Below are 22,800 nucleotides of genomic sequence, written 5' to 3'. Positions count from 1 at the left end.
TAAGAGTTTTTTCACAGATGGGTCAACTATAAACGCATCCACTGGATTTGGAGTATTCAACGAATTTCATAGCGCCTCATATCAACTGCAAAAACCCTGTTCCGTATACGTTGCGGAACTAGCAGCCATATTTTACGCAGTAGAGCAAATTGCCTCACTACCATCTGATCACTATTTTATTTTTACTGATAGCCTTAGCTCGTTGGAGGCTATTCGATCAATGAGGCCGATGAAGCACTCCTCGTATTTCCTGACCGAAATCCGAGCTAAATTGAGCACTTTATCTAGCTGCTCCTATACTATCAGCTTAGTTTGGGTCCCATCTCATTGCTCAATTCCGGGTAATGAGAAAGCGGACTCGCTAGCTAAGGTGGGCGCTATGGAAGGCGATATTTTTGATCGACAAATCGCCTTTGCGGATTTTTTTTCAATTACCCGTCAGCACGTCCTTACCAACTGGCAACAAAAATGGAATGAGAGTGATCTGGGAAGATGGTTACATTCTATTCTCCCACAGGTGTCGAACAAACCATGGTTCAAAGGATTGGACATGAGCCGTGACTTTATACGTGTCATGTCAAGGCTCATGTCTAATCACTACTCGTTAGACTCGCATTTCTTCCGAATCGGGCTCGCAGGCAGCAATTTGTGCGCTTGTGATAGTGGCTATCACGATATCGACCACGTGCTTTGGTCATGCACCCTCCATTGTGTTGCTAGATCCGAGTTATCCGCATCCCTCAGGGCCCGAGGAAAACAACCTATGCGGTCCGTTAGAGACATCTTGGCGAGCCGAGATCTCGAATATTTTAATTTAATTTATGTGTTTTTAAAACGGATCGATCTGAGGATTTAGTAGTTAGTGTCATCTTGTGTTCTCTCAAGTTGCTAGGTCTCCATCGGTGTACCCCCATGTTTGTCTTTTTCTCCAGTATGTCGCTTAGTTCTAGATCAAGAGCACATTGCTCTAAAAAACCTTGTGTTCTCAATCCCTACCCTGTCACCCGTTTGTTACAATTTGTTACCCCTAACCTCGAGAAAGCCGCGAGTAATCGGCCCCCGCTTTACTAACGTTAGTTTTAAGTAATTTTGTACCCAAACGATGAATATCGGCTCCGCAAAGCTACGGCAAATGAGCCTGGAAAAATAAACGCATTAAAAAAAACACCCGTTTTGTTGTTATCTTCTCCTTTTTCATGCCTTCATTTAGAGAAGCTCTGTCTGATGGGACAATATCCTTTATGGCCAATTTTACTACTGGTCGAGTGTATTCACCCGATGCTGTTTTTACAACAGCAGATCTTACCTGACCATTTTTACCCATATGTATTTTCAATACAGTTCCTTTTTTCCACTTTGCTTTTTGGTCATCTTCAGCAATCATAACAATATCTCCTTCTTTTACATTTTTCACAACTTCCGAACATTTTGATCTTTTAGCCTGTGAAGGAAGGTATTCATGTAACCATCCGTTCCAGTAACTTTTTGCCATTAGTGCTTCTTCCATTGTTGTCTATTAGCTTCTGCCTTAGAAACATCGTTCAACGATGGTTCGGCTCCGCCAGCACAACCAATTAAAAAGTGGATCGGAGTAAGTGGTTCATCATCGGTGGCATCTAAGGATATATTCGTCAAAGGTCTACTGTTTATAATATTTTCAATTTCTGTCAACGTAATATCAACGTAATTTCTGTAATATTTTCAATTTACGTCAACGTAGCGGAACGTATGTTCAGGTATAGTTTGATTTGGTAGAAGGCTTTTAACTTCTTGAACCAACCGTTCCCATGCACCACCAAAATGCGGGGACGATGGAGGATTAAACGCTATCCAGACTGGAGAGCTATAACATGTTATAACAGTTGTCAAATAATTGCAACACAGAAACCACCATCAAGATAGCGCTATAACATGTTATAACTCTGTAGTCTGAACGTACTATTAAAATGCCATTCAATTCCCTTTGATGCAAGTCTGTACTCGATCTTTTTGAGTTCATTGTCAGCCCCTACAAAGTTAGTGCCATTATCACTATAAAGGAATTGAGTATGAATAACATCTAGGATTTTTTTTATCTTTTCTAAGGAGGATAATCTACATATCCATCTTTGCCAATTCTTATTTATATCTTCCGGAGTTTATCATCCCAATCTATTCCGCGTCGCCAAAGGTCTTGCATCAATATTCTGGATTCAATTGTGATATGTGCAATTAATCCCAAAGGATCGTACACACTAATGATAAAAGACAATACCTGTCTTTTAGTTGGCTCTACCGTAATCACTTTAGAGATGTTAACTTTAAATGTAAATTTATCATTTTGTGTGTTCCAGTACATACCCAGGACCTTTTCATATGAATTTTCATCGTTGTCAAGCTTCACCTCATTTTTCGAAGATATTCTATCTGCTGGCAACTGCTTCAATAAAGATTTTGAGAGAAAATTCCTTAATTGGAAATTAGCTTTGTCATTCATTCCAATGATGTCTGACACATTTTTTACAGCTTTTCCTAACTCATTGAAACTGGCTAGATAATCATCTACATAATGATTTTTAATAAAAGCCTCAACTGCTTTGGGGCTTTCGTTTATAAATTTCTTAGCATTTTCGTTCTTGACGAATTGCATGCAAGCTGGTGAGCATGTTGCTCCAAAGGTCATTACTTGCATTTCATAGACGTCAAGTCTAGTATTTGGTTTCTTTCGAGATACCATTATTTGTGATTCTCGATCTTTTGATCTAACTCCTACCCTATGAAAGGCTTCTTGTACATCTACAGTTACGGCGATTGGGCCTTCTCGGAATCTTAGTTTTATATCAAGAGATGATTCCATCATAGCTGGTCCCGATAACAACTCTGAATTCAAGGAGACTCCATCAATTTGAGCTGCTGCATCGAATACCATCCTTGGTTTCGGTGGTTGTTTGCCTTGATTTATTGTAATAAAATAAGGTATGTAGAAGGTTTTTGGAGTCTCGATCATATATTCTTTGGGACTTAACTTTTTCAAATACCCCGTTTCGAGATTTTCATCAATTTGATTATCATACCAATTTCTTAGTAAAGAATCTTTTTCTAACCTTTTCTCTAATTGCAAGAAACGATTTAAATCCGTTTGAAAGGTATTAGGAAATTCGACCTTATCATTTTTCAAAAACAAGCCAATCACTTAACCCTTTTCAGTTGGTTTCACGGTTTCTTTCATTATTTTTATTGCGCGTTCGTCTAATTTCGATTTTCGTTCGTTTGGAGGTACCTGAACCCCGAAAGCTGCTGTGGAAAAATAACTTGCCATCATTTCCTTTATCGATTTTTCTTCTTCGACCACTTCATTCATCACAAACACATGATTTTTAATCGTCATGTCATTTTGGTTGCTGCCATACATTACCCATCCCAATTTTGTTTTCTTAGCTATGGGTTCGTTAAACCCCCGCGATATTTCTTGAATTCCCTTCAATAGATAAGCGTGGGGAAGACCAAGTAGGATGGTTGGCTTTGCATTTTCATAGGAGTTCAATTCCACATCTTGTAAAAAAGGGTAATTCAATATTAATTTTTCAGAGGCCATCGATTGAGTAGGCAAATTTAGATGTTCAATAGTTCTCATGTCTTTTAACCTAAATTTCTTTCTATTTATTCCTGAAATAAGTATTTGTACGGTTTCGCTATTAGATTCCTCTTGAAGCTCGCCGTTTGTCCAAGTTAATGTCATTGGTTTCTTTTTTCCATAAGTTTAAGCTGTTGGACAATCTTGTTTTGTATCAAACTGACCGATGACCCAGAGTCCAAAAATGCAAAGGTGTTAATTTCATAACCACCATTCTTAAGGGTTACGGGTATGATTTGATAATAAATTGAGTTGAATTTTTGCGAATTCTACCAGCTATAACAGATGTTTCAGCACCATTTTCTTTTTGTTATTTCTTGAATGTAGTAAACGATTATGTTTACTTGTACATCCGTCAATATTGCAGGTTCTCGCAATTCTACAATTCTTTAACGTGTGCTTTTGATTACAACATGAAAAGCATAGTTTTTTTTTTGCAGAACAAAGTGTCTTCTGTCTTCTAACGACAATTTTCGAAATTCTTTGCATGCAAACAATCTATGTTGTTGTCCACATTTGATGCACCTTTGATTTTCTGAAATGTGATAGTTCACTCTATCAGGTTTATCAAATCTTGCTTTTGGAAAGCGTTCTTGATTAATTCCCTGTTCAGCAATCAACGTTGTTGCTAATTTCTTTTGGGGCTTTAGCCATTCATAAAGGTCTCCAATAGTTGGAGCGATGAATGGGTTCAATGAAGTAGCCGATATTTTCTTTTCATTTACGTAGATCAACCATTTGTATGTAATCCATTGGGTAATTTTCCAGCCAAATCCCTAATTAGCCTCTGATCATTTAGGTATTCCTCATGACAATGCATTTCGTGTTGATAACTAAATTTCCTATTCCGGAAATTTTCGGAGACGAGCCAGCCAACGGCTGAAAGTCTCCTTAATAAAGATATAAAAAAAAAAAAATATTCCGGAAATAAAATCCAACATCGTTTTTGGATTTTCAAACCGAGGACTCTTTAATATAAGAACCTCTTGCAGCAACCCAGAGTAAACCAACTCGACACTTCCGAATTGATCCTCAAGTTTACGCATAATCAGATATACGTTATCTGAATCTAGAAGAAGAGCATTTACTGTCTGCAAGGCGTCTCCCTTAAGACTCCTTTGCAAACGATGTAAATTTTCGAGATCGATTCCCTGCTCTGTTGTTTCAAATCATTTACATTCATTTCGTGCATTCATTTACATTCATTTGCCTCTAATTTTTTTCATCAACAGAATTCCATGAAATGATGTATGAAGCTTGAACAACTTAAATCTGTATATCTTATGCATGATGAACCGGGCGAACAGAACTTACCTATGTTTTTCGGTGAATGTAAATTACATTCACTGAAAAATAGTAACAAGTTCTGCCCGCTTTAGTTCATCATGCATTAGAAATACAGATTTGAGTTATCGACAAAAGTTGTAGTTAATATCAAAACCTACAAAAGTTTCATACATCATTTAAAGAAATTCTGTCGATGGAAAAAGTTAGAGGCAAATTAATGTAAATGAATGCACGAAATGAATGTAAATGATTTGCCATGCCTGTCTCCTGGTACGTTTTTTGAAACTTAGGCCAAGCCTTGTAGTTGCCGTCAAAATATGGCAAATCCAATAGCAATTGCATTAAAATATATTTCTCAGTTGCTGTTTCCCCACCAACGTCGATACTATTAATCCTTTTTATTATTGCTTCGAAAGCCTCTATCTGATAATATCCTGACTCTTTTTTTTTATTTTTTAGGATCTCAATCTACTCTTCCTGAGATGCCAAATGGGCTTTAATTTTTGAACATTTAAAACATGCAAATGGCTTTTTTCGTGGGTAGGTGATCTAACCCTGCACATGATAGGTGGAACGAGCGATCGCAATCGTCGCTGGCCACCATGTTATCTCTGTCGTCTTTTTCAAAACAAAGTCGACAGTGTCCATTTTTGTTTATTACAAATTTTTTACTCATCTTGATTTATATTGAGTTTTATTATTTTATAATTTCCTTTTGCAGTACCACGCCACAAGATCACTGGAAACGCCTTTGTGGCACAGTATTCTTCTTTTGCAAATGGTTCCTTAAACCACTTTTTGTATGCCTTTCCTCTTTTCAGCTTTTTCACTTGAACGTCAATCCCTCTAAAATATTCGACTAGTTCATTTATTTCCTCCAAGACCTCATTCTTAATGAGCCGACTTGTTCTCGCTGATGAATTATCGATTGTCACTTATTATTTTCACGAGCCAAAAGTTCGAGCTATCTGACTGTTGTCAGATTATCTTATTCGGCACACAGGCCCACTTGGCTTATCACAAGCCCAAAAATTCAAACTATCTGACCTTTGTCAGATCGACACTTTATCACAACGGCCCACTTGGCTTTAAAAGCCCAAAAGTTCGAACTATCTGATTCTTGTCAGATTGACACTTTGGCACAACGGCCCACTTGGGTTTAACAAGCCCAAAAGCTCAAACTATCTGACACTTGTCAGATTGACACTTTGGCGCAACGGCCCACTTTGCTTAACTAGCCCAAATCTTCGAACTACCTGACACTTGTCAGATTGACACTTTGGCGCAACGGCCCACTTGGCTTTAACAAGCCCGAAAGTTCGAACTATCTGACACTTGTCAGATTGACACTTTGGCACAACGGCCCATTTGGCTTACAACAAGCCCAAAAGTTCGAACTATCTCTGACCTTTTCAGATCGACACTTTGGCACAACGGCCCAATTGGCTTATAACAAGCCCAATAGTTCGAACTATCTGACCTTCGTCAGAGTTTGCGTATCGGCGCAACGGCCCACTTGAACTTGCGGTTCTTGCAGTCAGATTTCGACTGACTGCTATTTGGCTTAACACCACACTATTTGGCCCAGTAACATTTCGACTGACTGGAAGTACGCGGGCTCAAAACGTCGGAAAACATCATCCAAGACTCCTCTCTGGAGCCACCATGAAATGTCGCCGCCAAAAGCTACTTTCTTCCCCAGTTAGGGAGAGTCTTTTGCTTACTAGGTCAGACACTGTTTTTTGATTCTAGGAGCTACTTTTTTCTCCGGTTAAAGAGAGAAGTTTTCACTTCTAGGTCAAAAGTTCTTCTAGGAGCTACATTTTTCTCCTGTTAAGGAGAGAAGTTTTCGCTTCTAAGCCGAAGTTCTTTCGGATTCAAAAAATGAAGCATCTGGAGTAACCTACGAACTTAGATTTTATTTTCCATTCTGTACAAAGTGATCTTAAATCTATGTGTTACATTAGCGGTCTATAATTATGTGAAATAATTTCCTGTCACTATGGAATTTTCCATGTCCCTATCAATACCGAACTTTAAGTTAATTCCTTCTAGTTATAATAGAATTTCTAAGCGGGCTTAAAAGGGCTAATCTATTTTTTTTGTGGTGGCGGGGGGGGCACCCCTCACCATCCCTCTCCAAAGGGGGAGTTTGGTAAAGAGAGATGAAAAAACCGATTAGTACCTTCCTTAAAAGTTGTCCTAGTTCGCTATTCTAATATCTATATACAATCTTCACACTGCCGTACTCTAACGGAACTATCAACTCTATGCTTTCATCTACTCCATCTATCGTATAAAAATTACCACTACAGTCTGTTATATGAAATTAGCATCTTCAACTAGGCTAATCTATGTTTTCAAGTCCTTATATACTATGTCCTTTTCGGAACCGGGATTTCTCAATATGATCATGAATTTATTACCTTTTGTAACTCAGATCCGATATGGCTCCACAAATAAGAATTCGAACATTTGTAATGTTTAAACATTGAACGTGAAGGATGAACAAAGACGGAAAACTAATCTTAATCTATATGGGCAAATAAGCCACGTGTGGGCGTGTTTATCCTACTCGAGCGCATATGCATCCTAAGTAAATAGTGCAGTTGAAACTATTTCTCATTCACAAGGGTCAGAAGGACCCGTGTCTACGCCCCTAGCTGCTGGTCAAGCCACGGCAACCGTCCGGGGTGGGCCTTACAATGGCCTCTTTTGTGAGAATTGTTAGGGTCGTTTTAATAATTGGTAACCTAGAAAAATTTCAACGTTTTTTTGCACCTTTTGTGCTAATCTTCGATTACTGGGTTATGTTCTATTAGGGATTATATTTTAATTTCAAAGTGGATAATATATCAAAGTGGAAAATAAGCAGAGAACATAGTGAATTTTCAAACAAATTAATAATTAACAGCTTAATTTAGTTCGACCTGACATTTATTTTATTTTGAGGGATTTCCTATAAGAGTGTGAGATTATGTAGAATGGTGAAAATAAGCTAAAAGGGGTTCATTTTACTTGCGCATTTATTCACTCTGGAAATTCACTTGCTCCTCGTTGCGGCCGTGATGAATCGGTGGTCGACATTGATGAGATGGCGGGAATGGCCCACGTGGCGGCGTCGGCGAGCTGCCAACAAACGTACGCAGCTGTTAGGGCTTCCAGACGACGGGGGGAATCCAGATGCGGCGGCAGGTGGCCTTTATGTAACGGAGGCCAGCGTTTCACTTCGCTTTGTCCGGGGAGTGGTACACTTTTGTGCGCGCGCACTTTAACCGCGAGTGTCTAACTTTAGTCGAGTGGGATTTCTAACGAAAGTTCTTGGACGGTCTAAACAAAAGGTCCAACGGTTCACCAAAGTCACTTTCTAGCGTTTTATTTGCCACACTCTGACCGTCCGTGCACTCGCGTCGTACTAGTACGATTTATCTTTCTTCTTGGTTCAGAACCGTGGACCACAGAAACTTAACACCACACTATTATCCCACTCGACGGATCAACTAGCCCTTGGCGAGCGTGTGGTGACGCTAGTTGATCACAATTTCGATCCTAAGGATCTGAACTAGCACTTGACGTGGAAACGCTAAGTCACGTGTAAAAAATGACTAGCCGCGAACTTCACTCCTCCGGACGAACTATTATATTACAAGAGACCATCCCCATGTCCCCGGAATCCTTATATAGCTTTTTGGGGAAAGCATCGCATCAAAAGGATACCCTAAACAAAAGCCGCGTACGTTGGCTCCTTCTTGATTCAGCGTCAGTGGTGATGACCGAGGTGATGACAGCAGCAACAAACAATTTTATTGGAGAAGGTTGGTATTACGGCCAATGATAATTTGAATTTAAATTTTATGGCATGATAATTTCATTGCTGGTTCGCTTTATATTGTATGATAATTAATTTAATGAAACAGATTAACAAAACTAGGAACAAATTTAAATACTACTGAATAAATATTCACAATGCCGAGCGACAATACCAACCTTAGGCTAATAAACACTCAATATTTGACACTCAAACACATAACATGGAGTATATACAAATATTTTATGTTTAAACATTTACTAACAATATATTTTTATGTTTTTTTACAATAAATACATTTTTATAAATTAAGCTGCCCCAGTAATCAAAGAATCATTGTAACCGTGGAAGCGTTGGTTACAATTTTCCCGGGGACGGGATAAAAAAAAAACCTTATGGATTTTTTTTGTATTGTCAAAATCAGTGCGAGCCAATGTTGTGAATTAATCTTAAAAGGGTCAATGTCGAGGCTTTCAACACGCGTCAGAAAAAACGCGCTCTAACTGTCACTACAGTTGTGGACAATGATCAGAAACCAGAAACAGTCATTTACTCCAGCCTTTACTTACACCTACAATAAGCAACATTGAATCAAGAGACCAAATACTGCTCCATCTCTTTTCTCATTAATACTGTCACAAGTATTTCACTGGACAAAATTAATTCTCTATCATTCTATTTTCATTCATTCATCCCATCCATACTCCCCCTCATTCATTCGAGCACACATACACCTTAAATATTAAAGTTACTTATGGCTAACAATTGATAAGGGTACCCTATTATGTTTTTGATCAATTCCATCTACACATCTCTCTTATGAGATGCATGATCATAATCGATTAAGTCTTCAGCGTTTTATTTCAGTAATATTGTTATACCCCTCTCGAAATCGAGAGCATAAATTTCAAAACTACTGAATAAAACTGCTGGGCATTTATTACTATAAAGGTGGCTGCGTGCGTATTAACAACACAGCCCTGAATGTCGACTCGTTGACGTTTCTGATCTGTAGTCCTTCCGTTCGTGTGACTTGAGTTTTCTCCAACAGCATCAAGAGCGGTTCACATGTTTGTGTTTTCGTCGAGGAAAAACGGAAATTCGCGTTTTATTGATGATTCCCAGGCAGGTGAGTATGCAGTTACTAACAATTTTGCTTGTTTTCTTGTAGGTACTTTTTAGGATGCTTTTCACTTCGAAGGATGACGCATTAAGGTGGAGGAGAGGAAACCTTTCGGGGATGGCAATTTCGCCCACGCAATCTAACGATGATGTGTATCGTTGACTAAAGAGCAGAATAAACAACGTTGGTGTCTATTTATCCGGGCTTCAAATGAATGGCCGGCCAGACTCCCAGGTTTTTCCCAGCGAGGTCCTCCAATTCATACGAAGATGTGCCGTGTTTCGCTTTTACCCGACAGGGAAGAAACTGTTTTCCGTATTTCGCGTTGTAGCTTTCGGCCGCGCTCGACTGCTTCATATTTCTTCTGTATACTAGTTGACCGGGGACGAATGCTTTAGCGAACCTACGATGACGGAGATTGTATTTCGACGTGGATGATTCATGCGCTTTGTTCAGATTCCGGTTGACGATATCGTACAGGTTTGCGAACATTTTCCTTCGTTCTTCTTGTTGCTCCGGCGAGAGTAAATCATTATGGCGAGCCAACTGATGATCCGTTCCGACTTCCGATAACTCGTGACCGCGCGTGATGAAGAACGGTGTGTAACCAGTCGAAGAGTGAACACTACTGTTAAGCACCATTTCGATCTCTGGGATCTTGGTATCCCACAATCGTTGGTCGTCCTTCACGTAGGTCCTAATCGCCGCGTTAATCGTCCGATTGACCCTTTCGACAGGGTTCGCCTGCGAGTGATATCTAGAATTGAGCCAATGTGTAATTTTGTACCGATCCAAGAGCTCCTTAAATTCTTTCGAAAGGAAACAACTCCCATTATCGGAAATTATGATCTCCGGTACCGAGTTCCTTAGAAACCATTGGTCCTTCAGAATGGAGCACAAAGAAGAGCTAGCCACACTCCTGACAGGCTGTATCATGACCCACTTAGAAAAGTAATCGGCCACGACCAAAATGTGTTGGTTTCCGCGCCGACTGCGGGGGAGGGGTCCGATGTAATCGACTGATACGATTTGCCAAGGACGTGTCGCTAGCCGCATCTTCCCCATTTCTGGTGCTACCGGAACTGAAGCTGCTTTGACTTCTTTGCAGGTCGTACACTGCTGGCAGTAGTGACGAATTTCGGTTGCCATCCGGGGCCAGTAGTACCGCTGCCGTATTCTAGCGAGCGTTTTTTCGTATCCCGGGTGGAACATCGAGTCGTGGCTGTCCTGCAGTATCATGGAAATCTCAGCTGCCTTCGGAATCTGCTTCCATTCGAATTGGGAGTCGTAGGGGTGATCCTGTGTTGCCACGAACTTGAGAAGCCTACCGTTTTCAATCCTGAAATCGACGTAATCTGCCGGTCGGTCGGCTACTTTCTGCAACATGGAAGCATACCAAGGTATGACAGCCGCGTCTTGAACTGCCGCAACGCTTCGAGATAGGGCATCCGGGACAATATTATCTTTGCCCTTCCGGTGGACCACCGACAGATCATGCTGTTGCAGATCTAGAGCCCATCTGCTACATCTGGAACCAACCTTCCATTTGGTTGTAAGGATGTGGGTGAGAGCGGAGGAGTCTGTTATTACCGTAAAGTGGTACCCTTCGACGTAACCACGGAAAGCTTCGATTGCGAGAAGCGCAGCTAGTGCTTCTTTCTCTGCGGCGTGGTAATTTTTCTGGGGTGTCGTTAACTTGTGCGAAAAGTATGAGATAACCCGTTCTCCATCCTCCTGCTGCTGCGTAAGAACGCCAGCCACTGCTACATCACTCGCATCCGTTTGAATTGTGAATTCCCTTGAGAAGTCTGGACTACCGAGGACTGGGGATGAGATAAGGCATTCCTTAATCTCGCAAAAGGCCCTTTCAGCCTCCTCATTCCACTGAATGACCTTGGACTTTGTCTGCAACAGGTCAGTCAAGGCAGACGTGATCCCACTGAAGTCCTGGATGAACCTACGATAGTAATTCGCCATTCCTAGGAATCTTCTAAGTTTGGTCACTGTGTTTGGCCGTTCGTATTCGACGATCGGTCTAATCTTCTCCGGGTTTGCTCGAAGACCGTCAGTACTTAGAAGATATCCTAGGAAGGGAATTTCGCTGACCCCAAACTGGGATTTCTCCACGTTTATACTAAGGTTTGCCTCTTTTAGACGACGTACAATTTCAACGAGAAGCTGCACGTGATGCTCGAACGTTTCCGTGACTATGACAATGTCGTCAAGGTACACGAAAACGTACGGCTCCAGTACACCATGACCCAGAACGTTGTCCATTACTCTAGCCAAAGTGGCTGGACTATTAACAAGGCCGAAAGGCATTCTGGTGTACTGGAACAACCCTTTGCCCTGCACACTGAACGCCGTGTACTTTCGCGAGTTAGGTTCTAGCGAAATCTGCAGGAAGGCTTCGGATAAATCGATGGTTGATAGGTATTTCGCTTTAGGCAGTTGTCCCAGAATTCGACCAGGGTGGGGCAAAGGGTAGGCATCACACACAGTTCTCTCGTTGATCTTGCGTGCGTCTAGACAGAGTCTTACCTTAGAAGGCTTGATCACTGGTACACAATTCAAGGACCAATCAGGCCTGCTGCGTTCAATGATCCCCACATCTAGTAATCTCTGCAACTCTATTGCCACCAGTTCCTGCGTCTTTGGGGACATGACGTAGGGAAATTGTCTCACCGGGGGTTTGTCCTTCCACTCATCACTGATTACGATCCGGTGTTTGGTGAGCGGAGTGATAGTCAACTGTCCTGCTCTTGCTGGGAGAAACAGATGTTTGACCTCCTCGATCTGTTGGCTCTCTTCCTCTGATAAAATCGTATTTACCATGACCGGATTAGTAGACGCCACGATTTCTGGATCCTGTAACAACCCGCTCTGTAGTATAGTGGGCTGGATCTGGAATTTTCTCCAAAAATCCATGCCACATATACAGTCGAGGGACAAATTCTGGACAACCAGGGTCGGAACAATCTTAATCCTGTCGAGGAAACGATAAGGAAGGTGAACTTGGCCACGAATTTCGAGCTCATCGCCGCTTGCTGATCGTAAGGAAATGTGTTTGGGTGGACTATGAAGTTTCTTCGGCTTCAATCGAGCGAGTACACTTTCGCTGATGATAGTAAAATTACTTCCACTATCCAAAAGAGCTTTTAAAGAAACACCATAAATCTTAACGGCTACATAGGGACGGTTATCATTCGGAAACGGGTAAGTTATTTGACAGATTTGTTCTGTACGGGAGTAGCAGTCTTCGCTAGGGCGCTCCCAGTAGACTGGAGGATTCTGATTTGAAATAGGTGGATCTACGCTTCCGGGTTCTGCGAACGGCGATTTTCGTTCGCTCGTGGTCCGTTTTTTAGACAGTATGGGCAGAAGCTAGTAGGGAAGCCGTGTAAACCACAGTTTTCGCAGAAAAGACGACGAGGTTGGCGGCACATTACCATGTGATGGCCGGGTGTTCTACAGTTGAGGCAGGTGTTTGAATTCGGAGGTTTATGTCCGTTAACGACCTGTTCCAAAGTGACTTGAGGACGCATAGAAATGCCTGAAGGGCCTGAAACTGGCGATTTTTGTTCCGAATTCTTTTGAGAATTTGAATTAGCCAGTGGTTTAAGTGGATTTTGAGAGTTGCTAGAGCTGAGCCCAGGAGGTGGATTTTGCGACTTGATTGAAGAGTTTTGTTGATTCCTGTACTGGTTATCTGACGGACGATTTTGCTGCTGAGCGTGTGGCTGGGCTGGTTTCTGGCGATTCCTACTGGCGGTGTCCTGGTTTCCGATCGCATGTATCGTTTTCTCGTTGCCAAAGATCTTGTTATAGGCCGAGAAGTTCAGCGCATCTAGCTTCTGACCGGCGGCCACGAGTGTCTCCAAGTTCACTATCGGAATGAACATCATCTGCCTTTTGTAGTCGACTCTCATGTTCTGCTGCAGGATTTGGACCTTCTCATGATCCGGAATCTGCACGCACATCGTTCGGAACAGCTTTTCCATCTCGAAATAGTATTCATGGAACGATTCTTGCTTCTGCTGTCGCCGTTGGTAGATCTTCATTTTGATCAACGCATCTAGGTCCGGGTGCATGTATGTTCGCTTTAACTCAAACACTAGATGCTCCCAATTCATCAACCGTCCGGTCGACCGTTGTGTCATGTACCATTTCAGGGCCGATCCCGTGAAGAGGTGTACTGCGGACTCGAATAGTTCCCGATCTGTCACGTGTTCAGCGAGAGACAAGGCTTGGACTAGCTCCAGGAATTCGTTCAATCCCAACCCCTGATCATCACCGCTATACTTATTGATATTCCACTTGGATATCGGCAAAGTATGGCGCGATTGAAACGGTGTTGAGTACTGAGCTGCAGAGAAGTTTGTTACTGGCCTCGGAGCTGGATCAGCCACTGGAGCAGGTGCCGGTGCAACGTTTGGATAACGGGGTGTGAAAGGGTGAAACGAATCTGGGACCATCGGATTGCGTACTGGTTCGTTTCGAGGATGGAAAAAAATTTCCGGAAAATTGAGGGGTTGAAAATTGTGACCTGAACTAAACGAATCGAAAGGGTTTGGAGATGCTTGAGGCGGAAAATTAGTCTGAATAGCGGCATCCTTTCCTTCCTTCCGTCTGTTCAACTCCTGTTCAAGGGTAAAGATCCTATCGTGCAGTGAGTGAATCATATCAAGCTCGCTTTGTCTCCATACCGGCCGCATATTGTACTGCGTTGATTTGTCGTTTGGTTGAGTGCCGTCACCACCTTCGTGTTCACTCTCCTCGCCGTCATCATCATCGTCACCTGGATTTGGGTCAGGATTTGGATCGTCACTTGCTGACGGTTGACCTAACAACTGCTCTATTGCTGAGACAATTTCTACTATGAGATCCTGCATACTACCGTGAAGATTGGGCGAACCTCTTGACCCTGTCAGCAATCTCACTATGTTTGCCCCGTAATGTAGCATACGGTGCTGCAAAACGCGTTTGTTATCTTCATTCTGTTCGGATTCTAATTGGCATACTAGATCAGCACAGCGTTGTGAACAATCATTCAAGCCGTTCCTAGGGTCAGCCGGGACGTAAAAGGAACTCTCATTTTTCCCGTCACCCTCAGCCCTCAAACTATCTCTTAAAAATTTACGCTTACGAGCAATGTTCATGTCTCTGGTGATCATGACATGACGTGCCGTTAATTCATCATTGATTTCCTCTTCAGTGAGGTAATCTACCCTCATGCAATGGTACCACTTCATCAACAAGGTGCTAGCCTCATCGAAAGTAAGGGTTGATTGTGCCATGTTTATTGAAAGATTGTGAATTGAAAAATCATGCAAATAAATAAATGAAAAAAACTACTAGATGTAAATAGGGGAAATCACTCATTTACAGAACTTCTAAGAAAGAAATGCAACAAAACTTGACTCAAAACTCAATGCTGACAACTGACGAAGTAAGTAGGCTATTTCAATACTGGTTCTGTGTTTCTGATCATTTTCCATAACCAAGCAATCGGTATCGGTGAGTGGTTTTATCATCATCCGCAATAGCCAGCAAATCTCCTTCCGCAATCTTCCCACAAAATCAGCTTTTCAATTAGGATCACACTGATGACTACGCGATAATTGAAATGAATTTTAAATTCGTTGAAATTTCTCCGGGAAATCGGTTCAAAAAGGGATTTACTTCAGGTCTTGGAAGTAAACCACTTTTTCTTTTGCGTTGGGCGCCAGTGAAACTATTTCTCATTCACAAGGGTCAGAAGGACCCGTGTCTACGCCCCTAGCTGCTGGTCAAGCCACGGTAACCGTCCGGGGTGGGCCTTACAATGGCCTCTTTTGTGAGAATTGTTAGGGTCGTTTTAATAATTGGTAACCTAGAAAAATTTCAACGTTTTTTTGCACCTTTTGTGCTAATCTTCGATTACTGGGTTATGTTCTATTAGGGATTATATTTTAATTTCAAAGTGGATAATATATCAAAGTGGAAAATAAGCAGAGAACATAGTGAATTTTCAAACAAATTAATAATTAACAGCTTAATTTAGTTCGACCTGACATTTATTTTATTTTGAGGGATTTCCTATAAGAGTGTGAGATTATGTAGAATGGTGAAAATAAGCTAAAAGGGGTTCATTTTACTTGCGCATTTATTCACTCTGGAAATTCACTTGCTCCTCGTTGCGGCCGTGATGAATCGGTGGTCGACATTGATGAGATGGCGGGAATGGCCCACGTGGCGGCGTCGGCGAGCTGCCAACAAACGTACGCAGCTGTATAGGGCTTCCAGACGACGCACAGTGGCACGAATATGAATAAAGACGGTCAAAAATATTTTCTACCCTTTTTCGACGTTTTAGAGACTGGGTGTCTTGGGAGAAGTTGCTCAAAATTATATCTCGCATCTTTTGAAATAAACACCTGAATAATCTTTAAGCTAGTATTACACATCCAAATTCTAACTTTTTCCAGTTACGAGATAATGGTTCCATGTTCTGGACAAAGTTGCAGAGCAGTTGATTTCATGAACATTTGCTAAAGACACCAAATTTCTACATCATAACTCTGTAGAGCTATAATAGATTTTCTTTTAAGACTACCTTAATATTGGTTTTTTTAAGTTAATTAGTGCTTTTTTCAAATTTGATCAATTTATCATGTTCTAAGAAATTGTTGGCATCATTAAAATATACAACTTTGCTGAACACACCAATGCTTTTCATTGACATCAATGTGATATACAGCCCATCAAGCGTTTTTGTGACGTCATATTCAACGACTCGAAAAGAGGGTGGGTGGGCCCTGGCGGGGTTTAAAACTGGTTGTATTTTGAAGATTACCTTATAAAATAGTACTTCTGAAAATTTCAGCGTTGGGTACTGAGGGGTACCTAGCCAAATCTCGATTCGAAAATGTCAATGTTATATACAGCCCATCGGACGGTTTTGTGACGCCATATTGAACGGCCCGAAAAGATGGTAGGCGGCCCCTGGCAGGGTTTAAAACCGATTGAATTTCGAAGCGATTTTGAAAACCGCTTAATTACATTATAAAATAGTACTCCTGAAAAATTCAGTGCTGGGTTTCCAGGGGTATCTAGTCAAATCTCGAGTCGAAATAGTCAATGTTATATGTACCCCATCATGCGTTTTTGTGACGTCATATTCAATGGCTCGAAAATAGGGTAGGCGGGCCCTCATGTAGTCGAAAACTGATTGTTTTTGGAAGATCACCTTATAAAATAGTACTCCTAAAAATTTGAGCTTTGGGTACCGAGGGGTACCTAGTCAAATCTCGTTTATATATATTTAGTACAAGTTATAAACCAATGTGTGCTACGACTGTGCTACTTACTCATGATAAAATTTACAACCATATAAAAAATGCATTATCTTGAAATGTAATCAATGGGTTTGTTCATCAACTGCATATTCTGAACTTTGATATTTTGAGTATGCCAATATTGAAAAAAAATATGTTTTAATTACTCCTTACCTGACTATCTTCAATAATATTTGACATGACGATTTCCATAAATCTGCTCCGCCCACACTTTGAACAATTCCATCCGACAAAGATTGAATGAATTCATTTTGAACCACAACTTCAATACAAGTTGTTCGTGAAAAAAATCACACCTAGATAATTAAATAAACTCTATCGCTCTTTGCTGTCGCCAAAACGTCAAGCGCAAAATAGTCATCTGCAGCAGCGTTCAGCGATGTGCACGCGGAAATTTCAAACATCTGTTGTGAAGTCACGTTCCATGTTCTGAAAAGAGGGTGGGGTGGGTAGGTCCAAAGTTGGAACCCTTTAGAACCGTAGTCAGAATTTAATCATTTATTCTAGTTTTCTTGAAAGTTATACCGATATTTTAGTCCATATTGTATATCATAAAGGGCAAAGAATATACCAATACTATTAGCTTGCATTATAATATTTGCAACTATCAACATATGAGTATCAATATTGCAATGAATGTGCATATCAATGTAGGTACACTGAAGAACAAACACATTAAGAACAAACCCATTAAATACATCTCCAGATTAAGCTTAATAATTTAAATAATTTGCAAGTTCAAACATGTGTAGATTAAAATCATTGATTCATAGCTCAATACCCAACGCTGAATTTTTCAGGAGCACTATTTTATAATGTAATCTTCAAAATCCAATCGGTTTTAAACCCTGCCAGGGGCCGCCTACCATCTTTTCGGGCCGTTCAATATGGCGTCACAAAACCGTCCGATGGGCTGTATATAATATTGACATTTTCGAATCGAGATTTGGCTAGGTACCCCTCAGTACCCAACGCTGAAATTTTCAGAAGTACTATTTTATAAGGTAATCTTCAAAATACAACCAGTTTTAGACCCCGCCAGGGCCCGCCCACCCTCTTTTCGAGCCGTTGAATATGACGTCACAAAAACGCTTGATGGGCTGTATATCACATGGATGTCAATGAAAAGCATTGAGGTATTCAGCAAAGTTGTAAATTTTAATGATGCCAACAATTTCTTAGAACATGATAAATTGATCAAATTTGAAAAAAGCACTAATTAACTTAAAAACCAATATTAAGGTAGTCTTAAAAGAAAATCTATTATAGCTCTACAGAGTTATGATGTAGAAATTTGGTGTCTTTAGCAAATGTTCATGAAATCAACTGCTCTGCAACTTTGTCCAAGACATGGAACCATTATCTCGTAACTGGAAAAAGTTAGAATTTGGATGTGTAATACTAGCTTAAAGATTATTCAGGTGTGTATTTCAAAAGATGCGAGTTATAATTTTGAGCAACTTCTCCCAAGACACTCAGTCTCTAAAACGTCGAAAAAGGGTAGAAAATATTTTTGACCGTCTTTATTCATATTCGTGCCACTGTGCGACGGGGGGAATCCAGATGCGGCGGCAGGTGGCCTTTATGTAACGGAGGCCAGCGTTTCACTTCGCTTTGTCCGGGGAGTGGTACACTTTTGTGCGCGCGCACTTTAACCGCGAGTGTCTAACTTTAGTCGAGTGGGATTTCTAACGAAAGTTTTTGGACGGTCTAAACAAAAGGTCCAACGGTTCACCAAAGTCACTTTCTGGCGTTTTATTTGCCACACTCTGACCGTCCGTGCACTCGCGTCGTACTAGTACGATTTATCTTTCTTCTTGGTTCTGAACCGTAGACCACAGAAACTTAACACCACACTATTATCCCACTCGACGGATCAACTAGCCCTTGGCGAGCGTGTGGTGACGCTAGTTGATCACAATTTCGATCCTAAGGATCTGAACTAGCACTTGACGTGGAAACGCTAAGTCACGTGTAAAAAATGACTAGCCGCGAACTTCACTCCTCCGGACGAACTATTATATTACAAGAGACCATCCCCATGTCCCCGGAATCCTTATATAGCTTTTTGGGGAAAGCATCGCATCAAAAGGATACCCTAAACAAAAGCCGCGTACGTTGGCTCCTTCTTGATTCAGCGTCAGTGGTGATGACCGAGGTGATGACAGCAGCAACAAACAATTTTATTGGAGAAGGTTGGTATTACGGCCAATGATAATTTGAATTTAAATTTTATGGCATGATAATTTCATTGCTGGTTCGCTTTATATTGTATGATAATTAATTTAATGAAACAGATTAACAAAACTAGGAACAAATTTAAATACTACTGAATAAATATTCACAATGCCGAGCGACAATACCAACCTTAGGCTAATAAACACTCAATATTTGACACTCAAACACATAACATGGAGTATATACAAATATTTTATGTTTAAACATTGACTAACAATATATTTTTATGTTTTTTTACAATAAATACATTTTTATAAATTAAGCTGCCCCAGTAATCAAAGAATCATTGTAACCGTGGAAGCGTTGGTTACACAGTCAGATTATATAATTGAGCTGTCGTTGTTTTACCCTACTTTTCATTTCTTTTCCTTGGCCTTGGTATCGACATCAGCTAAGACTTATGCAACTATGCGGGTTGGCTTAAAGACTTGATCCTACATTAATTGCCTCGCGGTAACAGTGGCTCATCAATAAATTAAATGTCTTCTAAAATATAAAAATTAAACAAAGTGACCTTTTTTCCTGCACCTCATAGGTATAAGGTTTTTGCTAAAATGCGAGGGGGTGACACATCTAAATCTCAGTTCCAGATGCTCTACAAATCTCAAACTAGCAAATAAATCTTCGAAAAATCTTCTTTCATTTCTCCCATCTAATTGCATCGAGCATCATCTTTTTACAAGAAATCTTCAGAAAAGTCATCAATCTTCTTTCTATCTACTCAGCATGCGCGCAGCCAACCACAGCAAAACACAATTTTTCCTGCATCGTAGATACAGTCGCCCCCCTCGCTAAAATGCTAACATGCTATCTATTGCTAAGCAATTCATGGTACCATGTGGGTTGGTTTTGAATTACCTACGTCCATATATAAGCCAAATCTGACACGTAATCAACATTCGAATATAATTCTCTGTGTATCTGTGAAAGTGACCTGCTTAAGTTCAGTAATTCAGAAGACGAAGTGGTAGTTAAAATGAATACTTTTCATTATAAGTGCATTATGTGTTTAAAAAAATTGCTCGAAAAATTGCTGAAATCTCACGGATACTAATATACAGAAATTGGTTGATCTGGGTTTTGCGGAATAGAAACAACTTAACAGTAAATTAATTAATTTGTGATTCGTGTTGATACAGCTTTCTAAACGTACCGAACTATCAAGTAGCGACGAGTTATAGAACTGATGTCCATCCATGTGATGCTATAGGAGGAACACTGAAACGTATGGCTACCAGAGCTAGTCTAGCTAGAGAACGAGAGAATCCAGAAACAGTTTATAAAGTTTGCATTACGACGTCTGCCATGGACAAATCCAGATAGCTTACCTCCGTACGAGCATAGATGTGCGCTTATTGGGCTGCAAACACTAACAAATCGCCGAGTCTTCCTCCAGAGGATGTTCATATTTGACATGATTAGTAATCATATTGACTGCAGTTGTTTGCTCGGGAACATCAATTTCCACACTCCAGCTCGCCGTCTCCGCAACTATTACTTTCTGTGGACTCCTGGAAATTGTACTGCTTACGGTTATGCTCTCGATAGATGTTGCAGACTGTTTAATGATGTGTGTGATGTTTTTAATTTTAATATAAGTAGACCAGTTTTTAAGAATAGGACAGTCTGCATGGCTAAAATGTCAAAGATGGTGGTTAAATAAATAAAGAGAAGCACAAGCTCAACGAACAATACTCAAGGGCTATAACCATTCAAGGAACTCAAAAATACCACTCATTTATTCCTATTTCTGAAAGACAAATAGAAGTCAGACACTTTTCAATCTGTAATAATGAAAAGAAAATTGTTGATATTACTAAAAATGAAAGTATGTATTTCTATTACTACTATATCAAACTAACAATGTAAATATAAATTAAATCATTCTCGAAAAATTACAATTATAAGTTATTTGCATACACACTACGATTACTTTAACGAAATCTGTGAAATTTTACCGAAATCTCAACAGCTGAACGTTCGTTAAAAAGTTCGGCGATTTTTCACAGTTTTCCTGTTATTTTTCAAAGAATATCTGTGAAAATAATCTTAGTGTGTACGCTAACGAGTGAAATTTGCATTTGTAAGAAAATCAATTGTTTTAAAACATACACATTCCGGATAATTTAGATCATATCTATGAGCCACCAAGAGCATTTTCATTGTAAAATTTTCTGATCTTTCGGAAAAAAATATTTTTGGAACTGGAGAACCACGAAATACATTTAAAAATCGCCAAAAACTACCAACATTTTTAAAATATATACTTTCAAACCGCTACATCTCGAAAATGGTGCGACTTAGAAAAAAAATACTTGAGTGCTTTTTTAGTGTTAATGTGTTGAGATATTGTTTAAAATCGAATACTTCTTCTTGATTCTTAATTTGTTCTACGTGTTTCAATTCCGTCCTAACGCATTGAAACGCCATTAGATTTTCTTCGTCCTACGGATAAACGTAAAAAAGGGGATTCGCTAGGAGCGCTTCTTTTGTATTGAGAACAATGAGCGTAAATATTCATACAATGCGCTCTAACAGGATTTATGTAGTAGCTAATTTATTTTTATTTATTTGTCGTCAATCAGTGTAGACCGTTTTACAATAGTGCTGTTGCCTTACATGCTATTTTAAAACATACGTTTTATTTGAAATTTTCAATAAATATAGACTGCATATACAAATATCTAAGAAACAAAAATTGTTTTAAACTTAACGAGATGAAATCCTAGCAGTTAGTGTTCTCCTTACTGTATCTTTAGACATCGTTAGATCTATACGCTCACAATAATTATTATACACTCTCATCATTCTATTGATTGGTCCATTTTTACCATAATTCGTTCTGTTAGGTGACAGTTGACATACATTTCGAGTTCTTAACATGCGTGATGGTACGTAAAAATTTAAGCTTGCTAATATTTTTTCTGAATTTACGCGTTGTGAGATATTATCATTAACAAAGGAAATCATGGAAATTTCTCTTCGTTTCTTAAGTGTTTTAATGTTTATCAACATACAACGGGACTCATAAGAAGGAAGGGGAAAAGAGGACCAGCCTAGTTTCCTAAGAGCAAATAACAAAAACTGTTTTTGAACTGATTCTATACGATTTATATAAGTTTCATGGTATGGAGCCCAAACCACACTGCAATATTCGAAGATTGATCTCACGTAAGCTATATGAAGTGTTTTGATGGTATATGGGTCTTTAAAATGATAACTAAATCTTTTCATGAATCCCAACATATTATTTGATTTGTGAATTGTGGTATTCACATGATCTACAAATTTCAACTTCGAGTCAAGAATTACTCCTAAGTCCTTTATTTTATCGCACCTTACAACCAGCTGGTAGTGTGTTTTCTGGAATAAGATATAATATTTTGTTTTTTTT

The 22,800-nt window shown here is 39.9% G+C and overlaps 1 long non-coding RNA gene across 1 annotated transcript; it reads right to left on the bottom strand.

The window, feature by feature from the left end:
• Positions 1-20,153: 20,153 nt before the first annotated feature.
• On the bottom strand, positions 20,154-21,191 carry LOC135715952 (uncharacterized). Its single transcript, XR_010519387.1, has 3 exons — positions 21,102-21,191; positions 20,735-21,040; positions 20,154-20,655 (listed from the first exon to the last, which is right to left on the bottom strand). It is a non-coding gene; the product is annotated as an uncharacterized LOC135715952 (long non-coding RNA).
• Between the last annotated feature and the right edge of the window lie 1,609 nt (positions 21,192-22,800).

The sequence above is a fragment of the Ochlerotatus camptorhynchus genome, unplaced genomic scaffold, assembly GCF_037179485.1.
Source record: "Ochlerotatus camptorhynchus isolate MF236.1 unplaced genomic scaffold, CSIRO-AGI_Acam_v1.1 ptg001053l, whole genome shotgun sequence".
Classification (NCBI taxonomy): Eukaryota; Metazoa; Arthropoda; class Insecta; order Diptera; family Culicidae; genus Ochlerotatus; species Ochlerotatus camptorhynchus.
Note: the sequence above shows the minus strand (reverse complement) of the source record. Positions and strands in the feature narration are given on the sequence as shown.